General features: G+C 42.3%; 1 protein-coding gene and 1 long non-coding RNA gene across 3 annotated transcripts in view; one reads left to right on the forward strand and one right to left on the reverse strand.

Annotated features, from left to right (window-relative positions):
- LOC148151955 (uncharacterized) overlaps window positions 1-24,215 on the forward strand; it is a 29,113-nt gene extending 4,898 nt beyond the window's left edge. Inside the window, exons 2-3 of the long non-coding RNA XR_015761052.1 lie at window positions 19,798-19,901; window positions 20,061-24,215. This is a non-coding gene — a long non-coding RNA (uncharacterized LOC148151955). The remainder of the gene's footprint in view (window positions 1-19,797; window positions 19,902-20,060) is intronic.
- The window catches only part of adgrv1 (adhesion G protein-coupled receptor V1), a 571,861-nt gene that overhangs the window by 163,226 nt on the left and 381,616 nt on the right, over window positions 1-27,019 (reverse strand). The gene's annotated exons all lie outside the window — the stretch shown is intronic.

Genomic DNA, 27,019 nt, shown 5'->3' on the forward strand with positions numbered 1-27,019 from the left:
TGTGGCCCTGGTGAGACCACACCTGGAGTACTGTGTGCAGTTCTGGTCTCCAAATTTGAGGAAAGACATTCTGGCTATTGAGGGAGTGCAGCGTAGGTTCACGAGGTCAATTCCTGGAATGGTGGGATTACCTTACACTGAAAGACTGGAGGGACTGGGCCTGTGTACTCTTGAGTTTAGAAGACTGAAAGGGGATCTGATTGAGACATATAAGATTATTAAAGGATTGGACACTCTGGCAGGAGGAAACATGTTTCCGCTGATGGGTGAGTGCCAAACCAGAGGACACAGCTTAAAAATATGGGGTAGACCATTTAGGACAAAGATGAGGAGAAACTTCTTCACCCAGAGAGTGGTGGCTGTGTGGAATGCTCTGCCCCAGAGGGCAGTGGAGGCCCAGTCTCTGGATTCATTTAAGAAAGAGTTGGATAGAGCTCTCAAGGATTGTGGAATCAAGGGTTATGGAGATAAGACAGGAACAGGATACTGATTAAGGATGATCAGCCATGATCATATTGAACGGTGGTGCAGGGTCAAAGGGCAGAATGGCCTACTCCTGCACTATTGTCTATTGTCTATAACTGTGACCTAGCCACAACTCCAACATCACCTCAGCCACAAACAAAAACAGAAATTGCTGGTCCAGCTCAGCAGGTCTGGCAGTATCCGTGGAGAGAAATCAGAGTTAGAGTTTCAGGTTGAGTAACGCAACTGAATTGATGTTAGGCCGAAGCCAGCATAAAGATCCACCAATTGCAGCTCAGCTCAACTGACAATGCTCCCAAGTTCTGCTTGCAATCACGATCATGTCAAGATCTTTTGATGATGAAGGTTCTCAGCTCAGAGTTGTTCTGGAGAACTGTTTTTATGGATCATGGTCTCTCTCTTGCCAGATAGGGTCAAGGCGAGAATGCATTCTATTCTTAGTACCACAAAGATCTTGCAACCTGCCCTTAGTCTTACCCTGCTCAATTCCAACAGGCCCTACTTGCTGACCAGCTCCATGCAGATGGCAGCTAACCTGCATCTATCAAGTGGAGTTAGAATTTTGATATCCATGCATCTTACTGCAGTTTCAGAGAGGTATGCTGATCGTCAACTTTAGAATCTCTGAATATGCCATTATTTAAGTTTTCAGGGTCAATGAGATGGCCAAGGTGACTCCCCTCCCCCATATCCCCAGCCAGTGAATTATAAAGTGTAGGCTGTCCATTTTGCATTTGCAGAATAGATAGCCAATCAATTGAATTTCTCCCCTTTTGTTTTGATTATAGCATTTTCCTATTTGATGTTCTTTTAAAACCTAACACTGAATATTGTAATGTAAAATGAACTTGCTTATTGAAGTTCAGCTCTGCTCTCCAAATCTCCCCTCCCCCATGCCTGTTACCAGTCTGAACTGGATATCTCCAGTTTGAGCAGAACCATAGATTAAAGCACCCTTCCTGTATCAGCTTTTACTCACAGCCTGTACTGAACAGTTTAAACAGTGTAAAAGATATCACACACAATTCACTAAAGACACAGTATTCATTTAACATAATTGGTCATTATCAAGTATTTTTTAAATGTTCAGTGTGTTTATGATATTGTAGTTGATAATATAAAAATTAATAGAAAAAGCAAACACATTTCACTCCAAGCAGTGAAAAATCACATGAGAACTTATAGAAGCAAATCATTAAACATTCATTTACGTGGGAGTTCCTGATTCCCAACAAACCTTGTGGCATGGCTGTTACTGCTGCTCTGGGGGTCACTCAATCTTCTGTCAAAGACATGCCAGGAAATCGACAAAAACTTCCTTGACACTCCAGAAGAAAGTTGTTTGGAAAATATTGTTTTCTTATTCAGATGTACTGAAACATTTTTTTCATGTCATTGTGCAAAAATACTTTATTGGTGTACGATGACAAAAATCACATCCAGCTGTTTGGATGAACTTCACATCCTCATTGTTATGCCATAACCTAAAACATTTTGTCAGGAGCTAAGACAACAATATAGCCCAATATATATTCTGATACTCTGTACTCATGTTCAATACTAAAAAGCTACTTCAGGGAGACCTTTGTGGCAGATTTGAGATTATTTAGAAAACAGGTGCATAATGAACAGTGTACACGATTAATTATGGTCCACCTTCAAATAGATCATTTTAAGATGCAGAACTGGCACATATGACACTTTGATTGACAACTTAGAGTTTGGTTTACAAACTTGTGACCTTAGGGAATTAACAAATGAAAAATCTAATGACCCTTGTGTTTAGATTCTCAATATAAAGTCGTGATTGAAGCTCCGTGCTGGGAACATGCATTTATAAAACTACAGGGGATATCCTCATCTTCCCAACCAGAACCTTATTGCCTCCAGTAATTTGGAGGGATCAATCACCTATTGTAGATCCTCCCAAATTTTCAATCCATCAGTATCAACTGGATGAAAAAAATGCAACTTTTACACTGGATGGGCAATCCATTCTTCCACGTTAATGCCTCAAATAGTCAAGATGCAATTAATATCCAACTCTTTTAAATTACCAAGTAATATTGTGCTTCAAAATCTAAATTACACACAGATTAAGAATATTTATTATCAAAACTATCGATTGACAAATGGGTTGTGATTTGGCCTTGATGTTCCTAAATAATATCGTATGGAACAAATGTATTGAAGGACTTTTGAAAACACATTGCTTAAAGGCAAAGCAATGCTGAGAGGGCCTAACAAACAAGGATAAAGAGATGGTTTAAATTGCTTTTGCATTCTATTGAAAATAAAGTGTGTGATGACTGCCTCCTACTGACCTTCTGAGATTCTTCTGAAAATAATTATAACTTAAAAGTGAAAGGGAAAAAGAAGGCTAACAAAGCTGAATTTCTGATTTTGTAATTAAACATTATAAAATTAAACATTTGTAATTTAAAGAAAAAAATATAATTACATGGTCCAGAAGTTCAGACAAGGTTACAGGAGCATGACATGGTGCATTCCCTATCCCTTAACAGTGAGGCCCAATGTTTCAGATTTTAGAATTTGTCCTCCATCTTAATGAAGTCAGTATACAGCACAAATGGTTCATGTAAATAAGGACGGATTCATCGTTGAAGCAGGACAGTAGGTGATATCAGCAGAATACTGGACTTCATAGCATGAAATTTTATGAGGTCCAGAGTCAATGTTGAAGACTGTGACAACTCCATGCCAATGCTTCAATATTGCACTACCACCACCTCTAGTGGGACCTTGCAGCCAGGACAAACACACGGATGGTCATGCAGGAGTCTGGGATATTGGTGGTGAACTATGATTTTGTCAAGCTTTCGTTCGATTAAGCTGAGGGAAAGCTATGCTAATCCTGGCAAAAGGCCACAGATATTAGTGAAGAGAACTTTCCAAGGTTGATTGCATAGTTTATACTTTTATCTCATCCAGAACCTTGGTTTATAGAGTTACATATACCTCATGTTACAGCTGCCCCCAACCTCAGGAAAAAAATATTTTGAAAGAAGTTAGGAATTGTGGGCTCTAACACATAGGTCTACTTGGTGGTGGAGCCAGGTTTTGTATCCTGGGCTAAGTCATTAAGCTGGCATTGGGAAGGAATAGAGTCATAGAGTTAAAGAGATATATAGTACAAAACAGACCCTTCAGTCCAATTCATCCATGCCGACCAGATATCCTAACCAAATCTAGTCCCATTTGCCAACATTTGCCTCATAGCCTTCCAAACCCTTCCTATTCATATACCTATCCAGATGCCTTTTAAATGCTGAATTGTACCAGCCTCCACCACTTCCTCTGGCAGCCCATTCCACACATGCACCACCCTCTGCGTGAAGAAGTTGCACCTTAGGTCCCTTTTATGTCTTTCTCCTTTCACCCTAAACCTATGCCCTCTAGCTCTGGACTCCTCCACCCCAGGGAAATGACCTTGTCTATTTTCCCTGTCCATGTCCCTTATGATATTACAAACCTCTGTAAGGTCACCCCTCAGCCTCCAATGCTCCATGAAAACCAGCCCTAGCCTATTCAGCCTCTCCCTGTAGCTCAAATCCTCCGACCCTGACAACATCCTTGTAAATCTTTTCTGAACCTTTTCAAGTTTTATAACATCCTTCTGATAGGAAGGAGACCAGAACTGCACATGATATTCCAAAAGTGGCCTAACCAATGCCCTGTACAGCAGCAACATGACCTCCCAACTCCTGTACTCAATGCTCTGACCAATAAAGGAAAGCAGACCAAGTCCCTTCTTCACTATCCTATCTACCTGTGACTCTACTTTCAAGGGACTATGAACGTGCATTCCAAGGTCTCTTTGTTCAGCAACACTCCCTAGGACCTTACCATTAAGTATATAAGTCCTGCTAAGATTTGCTTTCCCAAAATGCAGCACCTTGCATTTATCTAATTTAAACTTCATCTGCCACTTCTCAGCCATTGCCCTCTTTAGAAAGCACTTCAAGACTGAGGTATTGTGTGATATGCTGCATTACATTATACATAGATAAAGGAATAGGCAACTTTGTCATAAGTACCAGGAAAAATATCTCTACATATTTGCAAATCATTTCCATGACTATAATTTCTTCAACACTTAGGTCAACATTATCTAGTATTGCTTCATTCCGCTCTTTCTGCAGCCAGTGAACTTATCCTATTTCCAATCCATTGGATAAAATGAGGCTCAATCTTGTACCAGCCTTCCACCATTATATTGATCAGACACAAATGGGACTTCACTGAAAATGGAAAACTGGTAGCACGGAATCTTCACTGTTCTCAGAGTTTGGGCTTGACTTACAAAGGATTGAATCTCCGCCCACATTTCACAAATAAGTCCAGGAATGCAGAATCAGGAGGTTAGAGTGCATAGAATAAGAATTCTGTTCCTACAGATTGATATGTGATATACTTTGGGCACTAGTTTACAAAATCACTCTTCAACATAGTGGCCTCCTCATCAATGAAAGTGGACTGCACCGGGTGAAGTTACTTGGTGCCTAACTACATGTCAGAGTTTCATGAAAGCTCAAGAGGACATGACTGAGATTAGTCTGGGCAAACTCCTCTCACCCATCAACAGATGCCAACCACCTTTCAACCCACTTCTGATGGATTCTGGAGTTTTGACTGTTGGGGCAGGGTCACTGGAAAGAGATACCAATAACTACACTTGTTAGTATCTGTCACACAACTTCGGGGCTTCCCAGTAAAATTTTAATCTCCTGTGTAAGTTCTAGTATAACATCCCAAGGAAATTCAAAGCAAATTTGATCAATTCAACATTTATTCAAGTGTTTTTTATATTACCTGTTAAACAATGCTACATCCAGCTGTATTCAATGTCCAAAAAAATGTTGTTTTCCTTATCAAAACAGAGTTACCAGGATATAACTTCCTTTAATTAAAACCATTCAAAGAACAATCTAGTTTGGATGCTTATAAATAGACTGTTTGAAATAAGATTTTCAAATGCACTTTTAAATTCAGCATCAGCAAAACCTGTTCACAACAGCTTTTCTTTTGCAATGCGGTTGACAAAAACATAACCAATAACACCATTTCATTAGATTTGCATCCACCAACAAGGTTCCTAAAGTTAATAAATAACATAAGGATGAAGTTTTCGGTAAATAAAATAGCTGGAGCCAAAATGTACAATGCTCATGTTGGCAACAAAAGTGAATTAAACAGCTTTATCCAGTGATCTTCCACTTACCAAAGATTTGGCTGAAAAGTTATTTATATGATTCTTTCCTGTCCTTGGTTTATAAACATTCCTTCAGTTATGTTGTAACTTTTCACCTTTGAATTTTTTCAAGGCCAAAAAGTGAATAGATGGGCACTTTGTGTACTCTTTATAGTAGATCACAACAAAATACAGCCTATGGCATGATGTGTGCTGTTTATAGAAAAACATGTAAGGTCAAACAAATTTCCAATGTAACTCAGCAAGAGGTTGAGACCAAGACACAGGCAACAGCCTAGTAAGACAAAATTGCACAACCTCCTAAATTGGGAATGAAGATCATGATGTACCATTACCCAATGTCCATTTATTGCAATACAAGCAGTTTGCCAACTTTGTGTTGAATGCTTATTTCAATAATTCCTGTGTCCATGTTGTTTATTGGGTGGACATATATCAACAGGAAGTCAATGTTGTGATTAGTAAGCAAGTAAAGCTAGCCCTCTCACTTATTGTTATGCTACTCCTTCTAAAGAGGAGATACAATGTGGCCAGAGGAGACAACAAGAGTCATGACTGAAGAGAATTTGATCTGGAAAAGAATGAGGAAGAGGAAAGAAAGAACTGTCTCTGAGGTTTTCCAGTGTTTTGAAGGATAGAATCATGTAAGTGGAATGAAATCCTGTATCTGCCGAGGAAAGGTGAATCTCTGGACATATTGACGGGCAGGCAGATCAAGAAGCCATGGAAGTCAATGGCAGGAATCAAACCCTGAAGACTTGGATGTAGAACTAAAAGAAGTTTAATGATCTCATGAGTGGTTAAGATCAGTGAATGCATCCTCAAATGACATGTCTTATCAAGTGCACTGATCACCTTGGATACTGCTCCAATCACTACACTCACATTATGCACCTGCAATCAGATCTCAGATCTAAATTTCATATGCTTCACCTTGTGCAAGTTTCATACCAACATCTTACAGCTCGCACATGTTGCTAGCTTTCAACCATTACATCATTCAATCACATCACCCATACACCTTACATTACATTTAGTGGACTGTATAGGTGGAGCGAATTGGCGAGAGACATATGTGCCTGTACATATTAACCACAGTACGGGGATGAGCATTGTGGACTCTGTGGCCAAAGGCAGGGCAGAAAGCTAAGATGCATGCAGTCCGTTACACCTACACATGAGGAAGTCTGTATTCCTGGTAAATACACTTTGCTTGGCCCCACTAGTGTTTAGAAAAACAGGCTAGAGAAACAATGTTGGGCCTCTTTGAATGGAGTTTCAATGATTTCCATTACAGCAGTGACTGCAAACTTCACCATGTTGTTAATATCTCCATTGCCAAGGAGATAAATGCATGGAATTTCTGAGCCACTGTCGCCTCGAAGGAGATGATGCCGTGCTGTTCGCAAACTCTTCCACTCCCAAGGTTACAAAGCAGTGTTAAGAACTAGCGAGTTTTGAGAAGATTTGTAGCTCAGGTTGAGGTTCTGGATGTAGGTTTGCTTGCTGACCTGGAAGGTTCGGTTTCAGATGTTCCATCACCATACTAGATAATATCATCAGTGAGTTTCCAGATGAAGCACTGGTGGTATGGCCCACTTTTTATTTATGTGTTTAGACTTCCTTGGGTTGCTGATGTCATTTCCTGTAGTGATGTAATTTCCTGTTCTTTTTCTCAGGGAGTGGTAAATGGGATCCAAGTCAGTGCTTTTGTTGATAGAGTTCCGGTTGGAATGCCATGCTTCTAGGAATTTTTGCATATGTCTCTGTTTGGCTTGTCCTGGGATGGAAGTGTTGTCCCAGTCAAAGTGGTGTCCTTCCTCATCTGTATGTAAAGATGCTAGTGAGAGTGGGTCATGACTTTTTGTGGCGAGTTGACGTTCATGTATCCTTGTGGCTAGTTTTCTGCCTGTTTGTCCAATGTAGTGTTTGTTACAGTTCTTGCTCGGTATTTTGTAAGTGACAATTGTTTCTGAATACGGTCCTTTAAGTTCATTAGCTGCTGTTTTAGTGTGTTGGTGGGTTTGTGGGCTACCATGCTACCTGAGGGGGGCTCCTGGTTTGTGAATTTTAGGTAATCTATGGAAGCATGGTGTGTTGGATAGTTGGAATTGTTTTCCCAGGGTGGAAGGGTCAAATACTGAGGGGGAGGTAAATTTGAGAGTGAGAAAGTTTAAAGACGATGTACAAGCTAAGTTTTTTATAGATGGTGGAATGTGCCTAGAATGCGCTGCCAGGGGAGGTGGATGAAGCATAAACAACAGCAATATTTAAGAGGCATTTAGACAGGCACACAAACAGGAAATAAAGGGATTTGGACCATGTGCAAGCAGATGGGATTGGGTTAGAACAACATCATGGTCAGCATAGACATGGTGGCCCGAAGGGCCTGTTCTATGTTCCAAGAAGCACCAAATTAGTTCACCTGGCAAAATCTGGCAAGAAAAGATACTCAGTCATTTTCCTTTCTGGCTTACCTTACTGGTTGCCATACCTTTTATCCTCAAACAAACACAAAACACCGATACCAGTCTGAAATATGTCTACATGAAACACATAAAAGTTTCTTGGGAAACCACCTTCCATCATCTATTCCAATATTTCTCCATCAAAAGGATTTACTTGCATGCCAGGTATAGCATTTAGATTTAATTAGTTATCCTCAATGTCTTTAAGTGTCACCTTTACTAATTAAATGGTTATTAACTTGAGAACTGTGAAACTAATATAAGCCAATTGAGACTGCTAAACTATTGAGTGTGAGCTTTTATTGCACAACAAACAAATATTTCTCCCAGTAGAAATACTTACATTTATGCCATATCTTAATACATTTCTCAAAAACATTCTTATGCACTTCACACAGACACAAGAAGTTTCAAATTGTAGCCACTGTTGTTATGAATTTCAAAAGTGTTGCAAATTTTGGGTTTATAGCACAATCTCAATTGGTTTTATTGGGGTAGTTTCAAGAATCATTGAATTATAGAATCCCTACAGTGTGGAATCAGGCAATTTGGCCCAACAAAGACATTATTCCCATGCATGAAGCCATGCTGCCTATCTCTAGTCAGTCTTTGTCTTTCATAATGCATCTAAGTTCTATCTCACAGAAAGTCCTCCAACAACCTGCCTATGACCGACATCAGATTCACTGGTCTATAGATCCCAGGCTTCTCCTTGCAGCCTTTCTTAAAGGCACATTAGCCACCCTCCAGTCCTCTGCCACCTGACCAATGACTGTAGATTATACAAGTATCGCTGCTAGAGGTCCCGCAACTTCTTCCTTAGCTTCCCACCATGTCCTGAGATACAATTCATCAGGTCCGAGAGATTTATCCATTTTTGTTTTTTAAGATCTCCAGCACTACCTCTTCTGTATTGTGGACTGTTTTCAAGATATCAGTATTTATTTCCCCAAGTTCCCTGGCTTCCATGTTTTTCTCCACAGTAAGTGGGTTGCGCTTCGACGGGTCGGTGTGGACTTGTTGGACCGAAGGGCCTGTTTCCACACTGTAAGTAATCTATTCTAAGTCCAGACTGACCTTCCGAAGAGTATCCTACCCAGACCCATTCCCTTACCCTATTACTTTACATTTACCCAGATTAATGCACCTAATCTGCATAACCCTGAACACTATGGGCAATTCACCTAACCTGCACATGTTCGGACTGCGTCTTCCATCTTCAATTCCTACCTGAAGCACTTGGACAAATAGACAATCACATGCAGTAATGCACACTCTCACATTACTGTTGCAAGTTCCAACCCAATTATAAGAGTGTTAATTTGGAAGCACTTCATATTAAAAACAAGGGCCCTGAAATTTCTTAGAGCCTAAATAAGTGGCTCAGTTCTGAAATAGTTAGTGAGAAACAATGGATGGCACCAAATATGGCAGACCATTTCCCATGACCATGGTGGTAGCAAGGCTGAAAGAAGGGTTTCCAAAGCTGGGAAATTACTTGATTCTTACCTCCCTCATATTCAGTGATTGGAACAGTGAGAAGACCCTTGTGTTCACACAAGCTTAAGTGTAGAAGTGGCTCCACCACAGTTTGCAGACCCAGAGTGGCTCAGTGGTTAACACTGCTGCCTCATAGCGCCAGGAACCTGGGTTTGATTCCAGTCTTGGGCGACTGTTTATGTGTAGTTTGCACATTCTCCCTCTGTGTCTGTATGGGTTTCCTCCCACAAACCAAGTATGTGCAGGTTAGGTGGATTGTTAAATTGCCCGTAGTCTTCAGGGATGTGTAGGTGAGGTGGATTAGCCATGGGAACTGCAGGGTCACAGGGGTAGGGTAAGGGGGTGAGCCTTGGTGAGAAGCTCTTTGGTGGGTCAGTGTGGACTTATTGGGCTGAATCCACACTGTAGGGATTCCATGATCCATAGCTAAGAAACAAAGTATAAGAACATAAATCAAGTGGCCCTGAAATGGACTGATCATCTGGTTGAACTAAAGATTTTGGGAGGGACATATCTAGTATTCCTTCAAATGGTGAGATAGTACTACACTTTTTAAAAGATGTCAAAGAGAGGGTGCAGAAGAGATATAAAAGAACACTGCCAAGAATGCCAGTGTTCAGTTACCTGGAGAGAATGGAGAAACTATGGATGTTCTCCTCAGAATGGAGAAGACCCGGGACAAATAAAGAGAGGTGACCAAAACCATTAAGAGTTTTGAAAGAATAAGTAAGAGAGAAGTGTTGCTAGTGACAGGAAAGATTGGTAACTAAAGGACATAGATTTAAGATAACAACAGACAAATAAGATGAGGTTAGGTTTTTTTTAAACAGGAAGATGTTATGATTGGGACTGCACTGTTTGAAAGGGTGCATGTGGATTCCTTCAAACCCAAATTGGTATAATGTAGATTAGGATAGCTTCCTTTCTGGGCCATCTGGAAGTTTTTGTTGAGTAAACAATATAAAGTTTATTGCATTAGTACAATTATTTGCAGATTACTTGAATGTGGCCTACATGGAAAGTAGGAACACACTAACTTCCAGTCTGACACTAAAAGCTCATGACTTGTTCTGGCCCATGACATCATCATACTGGATGGTGCTTAATGCATTCAACCAAGTATTAACCCTTCACCAGTTCAGATGATATGAGACTTCAATTTTTCTCTCTCAATGTATTGGCCTTTGAATCTGGAAGAATAGTAGTTTATTGGGTGGATAAGAGTTGACTTGTATTGTTTATCTGAGGTCTCTATTTTTGTCTTGATCTGGAAGGTCACTAACCACTGGTATTTCTTTTGTGGAGGACTTCAGTGACATACATCTACATTTTGTAGATCTTAGTGTGGTGCCTGCTGAAGCAAATTATTTATTTCCTTACGGTACCTTAGATACCACCTTCTTGTTTATCTCTACTTACTGGTGTCTTCTGTGGAGTTGCATGCAGCTAATCTTCAATTTATATCAGTGGAGTTTGGTTCTCATTGTATCAAGTATGAACAATTATTACTTCAACTTCTTGAACATTTTGGGTTTTCTCCTTTTCTCTCAGTAACCGAATTGTCAGTGAAACCAGCTTGCTCACCAAAGCACGTGTGTTATGTGGAGATTCATTCCTACAAACGTATGGATTAAGAGCAGGAGTGGGTCACCCAGTCCCTCTAGACTGCTTTGCCATTAAATTTAGATCATGGGTGCTCTGATTCTAGCCTCAAATCTACATTCCCACCAACCCTTGATGACATGTGATTCTCTTTAGTTTTGATAGCAGTAGAAGATATTTAATTGAAACCACAGGATTCACAGCCATCTCCTTTATGGTTGTAATTCTTTTTCATTCCAATTGAACTAACCTTAGGAGATAGCTACAGAGTCATACAGTCATAGAGATATACAGCATGGAAACAGACCCTTCAGTCCAACTGGTCCATATCGACTAGATATCCTAAATTAATCTAGTCCTATTTACCAGTATTTGGCCCAGAGCCCTCTAAACCCTTCCTATTCATATACCTATCCAGATACCATTTAAATGTTGTAATTGTACCAGCCTCCACCACTTCCTCTGGCAGCTCACTCCACACACACACACACCACCCTCTGTGTGAGAAAATTGCCCCTTAGGTCCCTTTTAAATCTTGGCCCTTCTCATCTTAAAACTATATCCTCCAGCTTTCGACTCCATATCCTGGGGAACAAACCTTGATTATTCATCCTATCCATGCTCCTCATGATTTTGTAAATTCTAAGTCATCCCTCCAGTCTCTGATGCTCCAGGGAAAATAGCTCCAGCCTATTCAGCTCTTCCTATAACACAAACCCATCAACCCTGGCAACATCCTTGTAAATCTTTTCTAAACCCTTTCAAGTTTTACATCATCTTGCCTTTGGCATGAGTCCAAAACTGAATGTAGTATTCCAAATGTGGCCTTACCAATGTTCTGTATAGCCGCAACATGACACCCCAACACCCTATATTCAATTTTTTTGTCTGCAAGATTATGGAACCCAGCAAACAGCTAGTCTTTCCTAGATTGAAGATAATACACATCCTTCCACTCAGGAAAGAGCATTCCTGTGTATGAAGTACATAAAAAGATTTTCAGATTATCAAATGAAAGGCCGGTTTGTGTAAAAGTTCAATTGGAATCAGTCAATAGTCCTATCAACAGTGTGTTTTTCTGGGTCATTATTTACATGAAGGCTTGAGCTGTTTACTTAAAATAATTTCAATGTCATGCAAACAATTTTTTTGAAGAGTATCAGTTGTGACTCGTGCTCTAAAGCAATGAAGATAAAAGCAGTTTAAAGTTTTGGTCATATTAGTTTAGTAAAGCTGATATTCTGAAGGAATTCAATAAGTTAAAAGATAGATTTTCCAGGAAGTGTTAAGTAATGCTTACATGAAATCATTTATTTAAAGTAGATAAATGCCAGCAAAATAACTAAGGAGATAAAAAAATTGGGTTTATTCAGCAGAAAATCAGAAACATTTGGATGCAACCTAGGATCATCAAGGACACAATCAAGAAAATAATGCAATTAATTTTCTGAGAAGTGGAACACACTCGATAGGCTATGTTTATTACCCCAAGAACGAATAAAAAGAAACTGAAGTAAAAACAGAAATACTAGAAATACTCACTAGGTCTGGCAGTGTCTGTGGAGAGAAAATTCACCTATTCAAGTTGAATATAACTCTTCTTGATAAAAGGTCATGTCTGACTCGAAATATTGTTTTGCTAAATACCTCCAAGACTTTCTGTGCCTAGCTTACAGTTGGCTCTGTGTTTCCTAGTGTTATGTAGTGTTACCCCGGCGTTACACTGCAGTATAGCTGATGGACAATTACTGACTTTCTGTGTGGGAAATGGCTTTAGAGGCTGCTCTTGAGATGCAACTTCAGACTGTACCACTTTAATATGTGCACATATGACAGTCGTGGCACTGCAGTAGCACACTTTCATCAGTGCGTCATGCTTCAGATGCCCCCAGTTAAGATGGGAGATGGAGATCCTTATCTCATAAGATCACATGTGATGATGACATCCGCGCATGTCCCTGAGAAGTACTGTATACTGTGTACTAACCATGGGACATAACACAATACAGGCAGCAATTGGAACACAGGTGGAATATCAGTACTGTGAGCATGAACGCTTGGTGCTGCAAATACCAAATCTCAAATGCAGGCCATGATCATGGTGGTGCAATAGATACCTGTCACCTTAAATAATGTGCCTTATCTGACTGTCACCAATCTTAACCAAACTGCCTGATTGGCTGATGGAAGAATTTGTCTCTGCAAAAATGTAGGTGGAGGATTCTTTGATGAGACCCTTATGGACTTCAACATACAGCAGATGTGTATCCCAGCAGTTGGAGCATCTCAGCGAACATCATATCTGATCCGCCATGTAGAAACATGTCAGAGGCCTAACTGAAAACAATGATAATTATTAAGGGAATGCACATAAGTGTTTGATAATATCTTATGCCACTAAAGCTTCCAGTCTATTAATGAGGCCACAACAGGGTTGGCTTTGTTGTATCATGGACCATTTTCTCCTGGGTAAGCTGTGCAGAGGGCATATGGGGATTGTAGTGTGGTGGAGTTGTAAGAAGTGACAGTGAAAGAAGATGAGGTATGCAATAATGAGAGAGGTCGAACATGTACCGTGTTGGCAGGTGGAACAGTAGCAGAGAGAGAGTGAGGATGAGGTAGCAGACAGCAGATAATGGCACTTTGGCTCGTGGAGCTGAGGTCATTTGCCTTCTTCCTTCATGGCTCCTTGTGGCTGGGACCACCATGGTCCAGGTAGGAATCTCAGGACAGGATGGTAGTATCTGATGATGTGACATACTCTGCTAGTCCTGGGAGAAGAGGTCATCCCTGCTCTGTACCATGCCATCTACCCTGAGGCGCCTGTTCACAAAGTGAGGTGCCAATGTTCCCTCATCAGTCACTTCCTGGGCCAATATCACGAACCACATGGCAATTCTAGACTGGCAGTGATTGTAACGTGCACAATAGCTTTTTAAAGATGGCACAGGCATCAGAGAAGCCAATCTATTCTAGGAGGTCTGGGCAATGGTAAGTTCTTCTGGGTAAGGCAAATGTCAGATTCCAGCTACCATCAGATGAGAAGGGTGCCATAGGGATGCGGTTTCCTGATGAAGGGCTTTTGCCCAAAATGTCGATTTTCCTGCTCCTCTGATGATGCCTGACCTGCTGTGCTGTTCCAGCACCACACTCTCAACTCTAAACTCCAGCATCTGCAGTCTTCACTTTCATCATAGGGATGTGATAGTTAGTTAAAGTGGTTACTTGGCTCTTGGTATTATATTCCTTAGGGATATAGTGATTCAAATTTGAAAGACGTTTCCTGTCTCCTACAAGACAGACTGCAAGTTTTCTATAGAATAAGATGTAGAATGTTGGATGATGTAGTATCAGAACATCATGGCAACCTCCAGGTAATCTGACATAAAGCTGCTTGAACAATGTCAAGTGATTATCCATTGATAGAATATAATTCTGTGCAGTCAATTAAAAATTCCTCAATTGAGTGTGTGTATTTGAATCAACAGTAGCAGTTGCTGGGACCAAATCAGAGAGATGAATGAGACTGCCACTCATTCTTGTTATCGTCATTACAAGGGAATTTCTCATGAGTTGATGTCTAGGAAGCAAACTACTTGTGTTCTGCTTACAGCTAACTGAGAAACCTTTAAAAGATCACCAGTGATGTGACAAGAACAATGATAATGTTTTTTACAGATCAGTAAATTCAGCCCCAGGATATCTCTTCAAGAGTTCTTCAGGAGAGTGTCCTACGCCTAAGGATCTTCAGCTGCTTTATGGATGACTTTCCCTCCATAATAAGGCCAGAAGTGGGGATGTTCACTGATCATTGCACAATGATCAGCACCACTTGTGACTCATCTCATGCTGATGCTGTCCATGTCTAAATGGAGCAAAACCTGGACAATATCCAGACTTAAACTGATGCGTAGCAAGTGTTCACATCACACAGAAGTGCCAGGCAATAATCATCTCCAACAAGATGAAATCTACCCATCACCATTCAACATCTTTACAACTATTGAATCTTCACTGTCAACATCCTGGGTAATACTGTTAACCTGAAACTTAATTGGACAAGCTATATAAAGACTGTGGCCGCAAGAGCAAGTCAGCGACTAGGAATGCTGCAGTAAGTAACATATGCTAGGGATCTCCAGTAAAGGCCTAGATGGATGATCCTTTTAGCATTTCTGGATGAAGCTTGTTGCAAATTCTTCTGACTTATTTTTTGCATTGATAGCCTGGGCCCCACCATTATTGAGGATGTGAATATTTGTGACTTTAAAAAAAGTCTTTATTTTTATGTGCATTGTGGGTAAGGCCACCGTTTGTTGCCCACCTCTCATTGTGAAGTGTCAACCACATTGCTGTGGGTCGGTAGTCATGTGTAGACCAGATAAGGATTACAGATTTCCTTCTCTTGTGGATTTTTATGCACTAATTGGGCTTTTATTATGGCAATCAACAATGGTGACATGTTTGCCATTGGATTAGTATTGCATGCCAGATTTTTTTTGTTGAATTACTTTTTCACCATCTGCCATGGTGAAATTTGAACCCATGTCCTCAGAATTTTAGCCAAGTGTTTTAGATTCCCAATTCAGTGTCATTACCATTATGCCATCACCTTCCTTTACCAGCCACTACAATTCATGGCTGGAAGTGAACAAGCGTCACTGGACTTGAAATGTTAACTCTGCTTTTTCTCCACAGATACCGTCAGACCTGCTGAGTTTCCCCATTTCTGTTCTTGTTCTTAGATCTGAACTACTGGCTGTGGAATCATTCAGACATGCCTATTAGTTACTGCTTATGTTATCATTCCTGTGTCGTAGCTTCACTAGGGTGTCACCTCATTTTTAGTTTTGCCTAGTATTGTTCTTTGCATTCCTTGCTGTACTCTTCACTGAACTAGGGATGATTAAGGTTTTGATGGTAAAGTTAAATATACAGGGCCAAGAAAGTATACATTGGGTTTGAGTACAATTCTACTGCTGCTGATAGCTCAGAGCATCACATAAATGCCCAGTCTTGAGTTGTTAGATGTGTTCAAAATCTATCCCACTTAACACAATTGTACTGCTACACAGAATGATGTAGGGTATCCTCCATGAGGACTGTGTGAAATAATACAGCACAAGGATTGAGATGGACTTTCAGTTTATTAAGCCTGCACTGTTTCTTTCAACTATCATTCTAGTTACCCCATTCCTTACTGATAATGTCACGGATAGGTGCATCTATGGCAGTCAGATTGGTAAGAATGAGCTCAAGTAATTTTTTGTCCTCATTAGTTCCTTCGCTACCTGCTGCAGACAGAGTCTGGTGTTCAAAACGGAGGACTGATTCATCAACTGATGGGGGGGGGGGGGCACTGAATGGTAATCAACAGGAGATTTATTTACTCATGTTTGACCTGACGTCATGAACATCACACATTTGAAATCAATATTGAGAACTGCCTGTCACTACATCTCTATTGGTCCATTCCCTCAATTAATTAATCAGTTCATTTTAGCTAGCTTAGTTTCAAGCCCTCATAATTGCTCTTACATAGGTTTAAAAGACCAGTCATGAATCTGCCCAAGAATGTGAGGGTGAAGTTAGTCTTTGGAGAATGTGCAAAACAGGAGGTAGCGAATTGGCAACCCGGAATATGTCACATTAGTTTTATCTTTTCTATTTTATTGCAATCAATTCTTGACAACATATCCATTACTGCAGTGAAAACAAGGTGAAGCTCATCTTTTGCTTGGAAAATAAATTGTCAAATTCTTTTTCCATGAAAATAAAGCTATAATTAGGATTGATTTGATATAACAAATAAAAGCAACTTTTGTGACCAGGCAAGTGAAATTGAAAAAAAAATCAGCTTGTGTTCAGCCACACTACCTCATTAAATAAAGAGTTAATTTTATTCTGATAATTTTGCAGAAGCACATGTTGGTGAGCAAGATTAAGATAAAGGGCACACATACTTCAGAAGACGTAGGATTGTACGTAAATAAAATGATCAAGTTCCCAGGTTCTCACACTCTGTCTAAAGAATAATAGTAACAGCACTTTTTTATTGCACATTTCCTTCGACTGACGTGGTTTTGGGAATATCACTGAGACCACAGAGAGTTCATACAATAGGTCATACATTACTTGGCTACAATTTGTAAACATTAAGGGTGAAAAGCAAACACATCTGACAAAATTCAACTTTGGATTGTTTCCTTTCTCTGAGTTTCTCACAAAACTATCTAAATCCTGCTTCCTCGGTTCCAGATTGTAATAGCCAAGAAGCTTGGTCATCAGAGGCACTTCATATATGTGAAGCAACAGCAACTAGAGTGAAGGACAGTGAAGAAGTCACAGCATGTTTTTCGTCCTGTAAATGTAATACGCAAGCACAATGATGCTGTTGTAAAAGTCAATGCAGAACAGTAATTATTATTTGTTTTACTGAGCTGGAACTACCTTTTCAGTCTCAATTTTGTATTGCACATCGACTGTGTCTTAACCTTTTCCTTTACAGACTATGTGATTATAGCTGACTACCATCTTCCACCACCCTCTAATCCTTTTTTCACAAAATGCTCCGGGAAGACACTAATAATTTGCACCTGTATAGCACCTCGTTGAATTGTCCTTCCTAAGTTTACTCAGAAAATCAAGATTAGTAAGTGTTCCAGCACAACTCTCAACTTTTATATTCTATACCTCTTACAAGTAATTCAATTATTGAAACATGAAATAATACAGAACAAGGATTGAGATGGACTTTAAGTTTATTAAGCCTGCACTGTTTCTTTCAATCATCATTCTAGTTACCCATTCCTTTATCCTTTTCCCATATTCCTGAAGTTGTTCAATAAGTAGTTAGTCAATTCATGTTTTAAGGTTGTTACTCCTTTTTCTTTGGTAATCCCTTGAAATTGAGAATGACTTTTTTCCACTTCAGATTTGAGTGTTCTGTTGTGTCAACACAGTACAATGCTGGGTTTACACATCTTGATGAAGGTGGTATTTGAAGAGATGGGTGGGTGAGATACTTGGGTGTTTGCATTCTCCTTCATGTGTTTGCAGTTGACCTTTTTGGAGATGGTCAAGATCTCCAGTTTGGGCAGTATTGAGCAAGACATTTCCATGAGTCCATGAGTATACTGCATTTAATTTTCAGGGAAACCTTATGAAATATCACCTCAACCCTCAAGTATTCACGATATACATGAATAACTAGGAAGAGGAAATGAATATAGACCTGCCAAGTTTGCAGATGATACAAATATCGATAGGAAGACAAGTGGTCAGGTTGACAAAGAATCTGCGGGTTCAACACTTCAGCGGGTTGGTGTGGACTTGTTGGGCCGAAAGGCCTGTTTCCACACTAAGTAATCTAATCTAATCTAAGTAATCTAATCTAATTCTGGTGGAGGCAGGAAGACAGCAGGATTCATGTTCATCATATACTTTCATACCTTTCCTGCCGCTGAGCGCAGAAGATTTTGTCCATGACTTAAGCAAAGTAATGGTTTTCAAATAAGGATAGTATTTCTCCAGAAATGCATCTCTTACATTGTCTCCCACTTTATTCTCTAAAGCCTGTTGAGAAGGTTTACTCACACTTTATTTAAATTGTAATATTAATCTTATGCAAATATTACTAATTTGGGCATTTTATATGCTGCTATAATTTCCTAATTTGTATCATGCCCAACAATTTCTTGATCTGAGTGTCAACTATCAAATAGGCACATAAGTGGCTTGAGTCAGCCTTGCCTTGGATTTAGGGCTGCCACAGCAGAAACTCTGACTCCCAGAAGCCTGAGGAATAATCAGAAGCAAGTAATTCTTCAGTACAAGTGCCATTGATTAGATTAGATTACATTACATTACAGTGTGGAAACAGGCCCTTCGGCCCAACAAGTCCACACCGACCCGCCGAAGCGAAACCCACCCATACCCCAACATTTACCCCTTACCTAACACTACGGGCAATTTAGCATGGCCAATTCACCTGACCCTGCACATCTTTTGGACTGTGGGAGGAAACCGGAGCACCCGGAGGAAACCCACGCAGACACGGGGAGAACGTGCAAACTCCACACAGTCAGTCGCCTGAGGCGGGAATTGAACCCGGGTCTCAGGCGCTGTGAGGCAGCAGTGCTAACCACTGTGCCACCGTGCCGTGCTGGGAGCATTATGCACCGACGCCAGAGATTGTCATGGAATCTGTAGATAAAAGCAACTCGGATAGATCAAGGTAGGAGATGGAAGGGGCAGATCAGATGCAAGGGGGAGAAGAGGAAGTTGGATGCAATTGGTGTAAAAAGGAGGCCATATCCAAGGGGAGGAGGACGTCAGATGCCGGGGAGAGAGGAAAGATCAGATGTAGGGGGATAGAGGAATGGCTCTCAACTCCTTCCTGATGCTATTAAAAAGTGACTGCATGCATTTATAAATTTTGAAGGAACTTTACTCCATAAACAGTTCTTTAAAAAGACTACACTTAATAGAAATCTGTTTTTTTTTAAGGAAATGACTCGGAGAAAACTTGCATATAATGCTCAGCATGTGAATAAAGCCAAAATGTCTAATGGAGCATGAAGCAAGAAACAGCTTCAGAAAGAAAAAGCAAGGTAATATTTCAGCTGTTATTTTGTTAATGAGTTACAGATGATGATTAAACTGCACTGCACTTCCAGCATTTTCCATTTTTAATTTAAAATAATCTGCTTTCAGTCTATAAGATTATTACAGAAGTAATTAACTCTGCTGTTTTTTTTACTTCCCTCCAGCTTTCAAGTGTTGTTAATAGGGTGGAGATGGTTTTCTTCCTGAGGTCATGGCTGGGCATTCTATGAGAAAGGAGATCTGAACAATTTTCCCGTGCTGGTCATACACATTGCCTGTGTCTGTCTCTGCAGTCCAATCACTGAGGCCTGAATTTTAATGGGATGTCTCTTTTTTCTTACGGCAAGGTTCTTTGCATTAAGGATGCATTTTTGACCTGAAATAGTCAAGCACTGAAATGTAGACATTTCCCTTAAACCCACTCTCCTGGCCAAAGTACTGTGGCACCCAAGGCAGCCAACAGACATTTCATTGAGGCTGGGTCCTACATTCCTTTCATTTTGATTCAGCTGCATAGGATATTTCACATTACTGCTCCAGAAAATCTCCCTCAAAGGCCATTGGTTGTAAAGTGTTCCACAGATTGGATTTTATGGTTTCATGCAGAGTATAGGAGACAGAATGCAAAGTTCTCGGTCCACTCACTTCCTCCATTGCAGCAAATTGATTCAAGCACCATGCCAAATCGCATTGTGAAGAGACACACCACTCCTCATGAAACATCTAGGCTGCGATGTCAGGTGTCTGTGTTTTTTTAATCCAATCATAGGATGTGTGCATTCCAGGCTGGGCCAGCATTTATTGCCCATCTTTAATTATCTGGACAGCAGTTAAGAGTCAATCACATTACTGTACATCTGGAGTCACATTGCCAGGTAAGGATGACAGATTTCCTTCCCTGGAGCCATCAGTGAACCACATGGGTTTTCACAACCATCAACATGGTCACTATTAGGCTAACATTTCATTTCTGATTATTCATTGAATTTAAATTTCACCATCTGCCATGGTGGGATTTGTATCACTGCTGGTCACAGGCCTAACAAAAACCTCCCCCAACATCCTCTGCCTACAAGCCAATTTTGGATCTAATTGGCTAGCTCTCCCTGGATTCCATGTGATCTAACCTTACTGACCAATCTATTGTGTGGAACTTTGTAGAATGCCTTGCTGAAGATCATATAGCAATATCTACTACACTGCCTTCATCAATACTTGTCACTTATTCAAAAAACTTAATCAAGTTAGTGAGTCATTTTGTGCATGTCTCTATCTAAAATCCATCATCTCATTTATTTTTACTTAGCTCCTGCGCTGTCATCTGCACCCCCCAATACCAGTGAATTCCCACCTCACAGCTCCTGCCAAACTACCAACCCTCACAATCCTATCCCCTCCCTGAGCACCTTCACAGCCTACATCCCTCCCAGAATACCCACTCCCACAATGCCTGCACCTCCCAGCCTTTATTGTGCCTTGGTGGACTCTGTCAAATTGCTGCTGGTCACAATTGAGTTGTACAGAGTGAAACCTTTTCTTGGTGACAGAAGTGGTAACTTTGAGCAAGGCAGCATGCAAGGCCATTCTGGGCCCAATAAGAAGAATATGTGAAAGTATACTTCCAGCACCCACTGGACAGAGCTATGTCCATCTTCATCGTCTAACTTCACAGCTAGCAAGTAGAATCAGAGTACAGAAGGAAGGGTGCCATTCTGCCCACTGATTCCATGCTCGCTCCTGTCAGTCCCACATTATGGTTCAGTCTTGTTCTTCTGCAAGTCTGTTTTCTTCAAGTGTTCATCCAAATTATATTTGGAATCGCTGAGTATTTCTATTTCCACCACCTTCGTCCCAGGTCATTACCACTTGCTGTTAAAAACATTTTTCCCTCTCCCTCTATATTGCCCTCCACCTCCTTGTACAATCAGTTCATTGGTGCAGTTTTGCTTTCCTACATTTTCTAAACCTGTCATAATCTTGGAGATCTCCATCAAGTCTCCCTTTAAGCTCCTCTGCTCTAAGCAGGGTAACTCATCCTTTGCAATCCAAACTTGTAACTGAAATCACCATCCCTAAAACCACTGAGGTAAATTATCTCTTCACATCTTTCCTAAAATGGATGCAATATTTTAGTTGTGGCCTAAGCAGAACTTTGTATAGGTTTAGTCTGGCTCCCCTACTTTCGCATGCGTCTATTTATAAAGCCCAAGATTTAAAAGACATTTGGACAGGTATATGAATAAGAAAGGTTTGGAGAGATATGGGCCAAATGCAGGCAAATGGGACAAGTCCAGTTTAGAATACTTGGTCGGTATGGATGAGCTGGGCCAAAGGATCTGTGTGACTCTATAAGATCCGATACTTTTACTAAGCATTCTCTAAATAGGTCCTAGGAGAAAGTGAGGACTGCAGATGCTGGAGATCAGAGCTGAAAAATGTGTTGCTGGAAAAGCGCAGTAGGTCAAGCAGCATCCAAGGAGCAGGAGAATCGACGTTTCGGGCATAAGCCCTTCTTCAGGAATTTAACAACCCCAGAAAAGTCAAGTACTGCCCCAATTTATGAATGTGCAGGGAAATCTCAAATTGAAAGTAGCAAGGTTACTGTAGAAACATGATCTACTTTCACAAAATACTGATTAAATCCCCAGGGACTTCCCTAGATTGGATCAGGTTATGTGATGCATTCCTGAAGGGCTTATGCCCGAAACGTCGATTCTCCTCCTCCTTGGATGCTGCCTGACCTTCTAAATAGGTCCTACCAACTTCAAAGGTTGATGAGCATATACACCCCCCCAAATCCCTGTGTTCCTACATATTATTAATAATAATTGGGCCATTAGATCTTTAGTATCTCTGCCATCCCTTCTGTTGAAATGTGTCACCTCACACTTCTCTCCATTTGGGTGCAGTACAGGAAGGCTACTGGCCAATTCACTCAGGAGAAAGTAACAGAAAAATAAGTCAAAATCCATCACGAAGGTTAGCCCTAATTTAACAACCCCAGAAAAGTCAAGTACTGCTCCAATTTATGAATGTGCAGGGAAATCTCAAATTGAAAGTAGCAAGGTTACTGTAGAAACAGGATCTACTTTCAAAAAATACTGATTAAATCCCCGGGGACTTTCCTAGATTGGATCAGGTTATGTGATGCATTCCTGTTTTTCACCAGTGATACATAATTTGTTGAAATTCCAGGAATCTTTTTTAAAAGAGAAGAGGTGGTGCGCTTATGGGAAAGTCAATCAGGCCCATGTGTAAGTTTTGGAAGAAGTTGGAAGTGGTTCAAAATCAGATTTCAAGTTGCTTCTGTATTATTTTCACCCCCTGTGCCAATATTAACACTAAAGTTCCTTTAAATCTAAACTAATTGCCAGTGTTAGCTGTCAAGCCATAACAACACCATGTCTATAACAACCACATATTGTACACACATGTAAGTGTTAAAAGTTTAATACAAGCTGAAACAAAATTTTTAAAAAGATATTTTCAAAGATATCTTTTAAAAAGATACTTCCTGTTGAGGGAGTATGCCAACAGCAATATGGTTTTTGGGGGACAGGAGTTGAGGAGAGAGAGGTGGCAGTGTGGATGCATGTGGGAAAGGAAGGATATGCAGGGAATCCATTAAGATTTTGGGTAGGGATGTTATTTTCACATCTGAAAAGTCTGCACTTGTAGCCATTCTGGGGCACAGCAGAGTAGATTTTCTGGTAATTTCCCACCGTATATTGGATAGCTTTAGTCCAGATCAGCTAAGAGGATTACATTCTTTTAACTGTGCCTGTGCAACATTCTTCTATGGGCTGTGCCTAAGCAATTCAATATGCCCAGGTGTGACAACAGAATGGTTTCAGATCTGTGTTGTGAAACCTGGCCTTTGAAATCTGAGCCAGCTGCAAATTAACAAAACATCATAAGTGTGGAGATTATTTACAGTTCATTGAATTTCCCATGTCCCGAAAAAGCATGTCAGTATAATGTTTTTAGCAAATCTGAACAGCAGCTTCCTCCATGATGTGAAGCTCGGGTATATTTGGTGCATGAGCAGTCTTGTCAACAATGTTAAAATGGCTCTATTCATTATATACTGTACTGTACTGCCACCTGCAGGTAGTAAACAAAATAACAGCTGATAAATTTTCAAACAAAACCAAAAAACTGAAACAATAGGCTAAAAATAGAATTGTTTGGAAAGAGGTGGGCTATCAGATCTAAGAAGAAAATGTAAATTACTACTTGAAGGTTCGAACCTTGAGCCTCTTTAATGAATTGTGTATAATGAAATATTAAACGTTTCTTCTAGTGCATGTCTCTCTTTACTTCCATTTGAATATTTGTAGATTTTAAATTATTATTTTATGAAAAACTTCAAGAAATCCTGTTCCTCTGTCCTTTTGTCTCATAATCACTATTGTACCTTATAGTACATTAAGATGGACTTTGCAAAGTTGTTTCACTGATGGAGCCCTGCATACAGGTGCATTGACCTTTTCCAGTATGTGTCCGTTATGTGCACCTGCCTGCTTCCTCAGCACTGAATTTCTGACAATACCCTCTTCCTCAGCGCTGACCATCCAACAGTGCAGCACTCCCTTAGTGCTGACCCTCTTAAAATACCCTCTCCCTCAGTGCGGACCCTCCGACCATGCGGCATTCCCTCAGCGCTGACCCTCCACAGTGCGGCACTCCCTCAGCACTGACCCTCCGACTGTGAGGCACTCCCTCAGCACTGACCCTCCGACCATGCGGCACTCCCTCAGCGCTGACCCTCCAACACTGCGGCACTCCCTCAGCGCTGACCCTCCAACTGTGAGGCACTCCCTCAGCACTGACCCTCCAACAGTGCGGCACTCCCTCAGCGCTGACCCTCCAACAGTGCGACACTCTCTCCGCACTGACCCTCCGACTGTGAGGCACTCCCTCAGCACTGACCATCCAACAGTGCGGCACTCCGTCAGCACAGATCCTCCAACAGTGCGGCACTCCCTCAGCGCTGACCCTCCAACAGTGCGGCACTCTCTCAGCGCTGAACCTCCGACTGTGAGGCACTCCCTCAGCACTGACCCTCCAACTGTGCGGCACTCCGTCAGCACAGATCCTCCAACAGTGCAGCACTCTCTCAGCGCTGACCCTCCAACAGTGCAGCACTCTCTCAGCGCTGACCCTCCGACTGTGAGGCACTCACTCAGCACTGACCCTCCGATAGTGCGGCACTCCCACAGCGCTGACCCTCTGACTGTGAGGCACTCCCTCAGCACTGACCATCCAACTGTGAGGCACTCCCTCAGCACTGACCCTCCAACAGTGCGGCACTCTCTCAGCGCTGACCCTCCGACTGTGAGGCACTCCCTCAGCACTGACCCTCCGACAGTACGGCACTCCCTCAGCGCTGACCCTCCAACTGTGAGGCACTCCCTCAACGCTGACCCTCCAACAATGTGGCACTCTCTCAGCACTGACTCTCCGATAGTGCGGCACTCTCTCAGCGCTGACCCTCCGACTGTGAGGCACTCCCTCAGCACTGACCCTCCGATAGTGCGGCACTCCCACAGCGCAGACCCTCTGACTGTGAGGCACTCCCTCAGCACTGACCATCCAACTGTGAGGCACTCCCTCAGCACTGACCCTCCAACAGTGCGGCACTCTCTCAGCGCTGACCCTCCGACTGTGAGGCACTCTCTCAGCACTGACCGTCCGACAGTACGGCACTCCCTCAGCGCTGACCCTCCAACTGTGAGGCACTCCCTCAACGCTGACCCTCCAACAATGTGGCACTCTCTCAGCACTGACTCTCCGATAGTGCGGCACTCTCTCAGCGCTGACCCTCCGACTGTGAGGCACTCCCTCAGCACTGACCCTCCCACAGTGCAGCACTCCCTCAGCAGTGACCCTACGACTGTGAGGCACTCCCTCAGCACTGACCATCCGACTGTGAGGCACTCCCTCAGCACTGACCCTCCAACAGTGCGGACTCTCTCAGCGCTGACCCTCCAACAGTACGGCACTCCCTCAGCGCTGACCCTCCGACAGTGCGGCACTCCCTCAGCACTGACCCTCCAACTGTGAGGCACTCCCTCAGCACTGACCCTCCAACTGTGAGGCACTCCCTCAGCTCTGACCCTCCAAGAGTTCGGCAAACCCTCAGCACTGACCCTCCAACATTGCGGTACTCTCTCAGCACTGACCATCTGACTGTGAGGCACTCCCTCAGCACTGACCCTCCAACAATGCGGCACTCTCTCCGCACTGACCCTCCGACTGTGAGGCACTCCCTCAGCACTGACCCTCCCACAGTGCAGCACTCCCTCAGCACTGACCATCCGACTGTGAGGCACTCCCTCAGCACTGACCCTCCAACAGTGCGGACTCTCTCAGCGCTGACCCTCCGACAGTGTGGCACTCCCTCAGCACTGACCCTCCAACTGTGAGGCACTCCCTCAGTACTGACCATCCGACTGTGAGGCACTACCTCAGCACTGACCCTCCAACAATGCGGTACTCTCTCAGCACTGACCATCTGACTGTGAGGCACTCCCTCAGCACTGACCCTCCAACTGTGAGGCACTCCCTCAGCACTGACCCTCCAACAGTGCGGCACTCCCACAGCGCTGACCCTCCAACTGTGAGGCACTCCCTCAGCACTGACCCTCCAACTGTGAGGCACTCCCTTAGCACCGACCCTCTGACTGTGAGGCACTGCCTCAGCACTGACCCTCCGACTGTGAGGCACTCTCTCAGCACTGACCCTCCAACAGTGCGGCACTCCCACAGCACTGACCCTCCAACAGTGCGGCACTCTCTCAGCACTGACCCTCCAACAGTGCGGCTCTCCCTCAGCGCTGACCCTCCGAATGTGAGGCACTCCCTCAGCACTGACCCTCCGACTGTGAGGCACTCCCTCAGCACTGACCTTCCGACAGTGCGGCACTCCCTCAGCGCTGACCCTCCAACTGTGAGGCACTCCCTCAGTGCTGACCCTCCAACAGTGCGGCACTCTCTCAGAGCTGACTCTCCGATAGTGCGGCACTCTCTCAGCGCTGACCCTCCGACTGTGAGGCACTCCCTCAGCACTGACCCTCCCACAGTGCAGCACTCCCTCAGCAGTGACCCTACGACTGTGAGG

Source organism: Chiloscyllium plagiosum, unplaced genomic scaffold, assembly GCF_037043375.1.
Source record: "Chiloscyllium plagiosum isolate Xiang-an unplaced genomic scaffold, Cpla_swu_hap1 HiC_scaffold_2, whole genome shotgun sequence".
Taxonomy (NCBI): Eukaryota; Metazoa; Chordata; class Chondrichthyes; order Orectolobiformes; family Hemiscylliidae; genus Chiloscyllium; species Chiloscyllium plagiosum.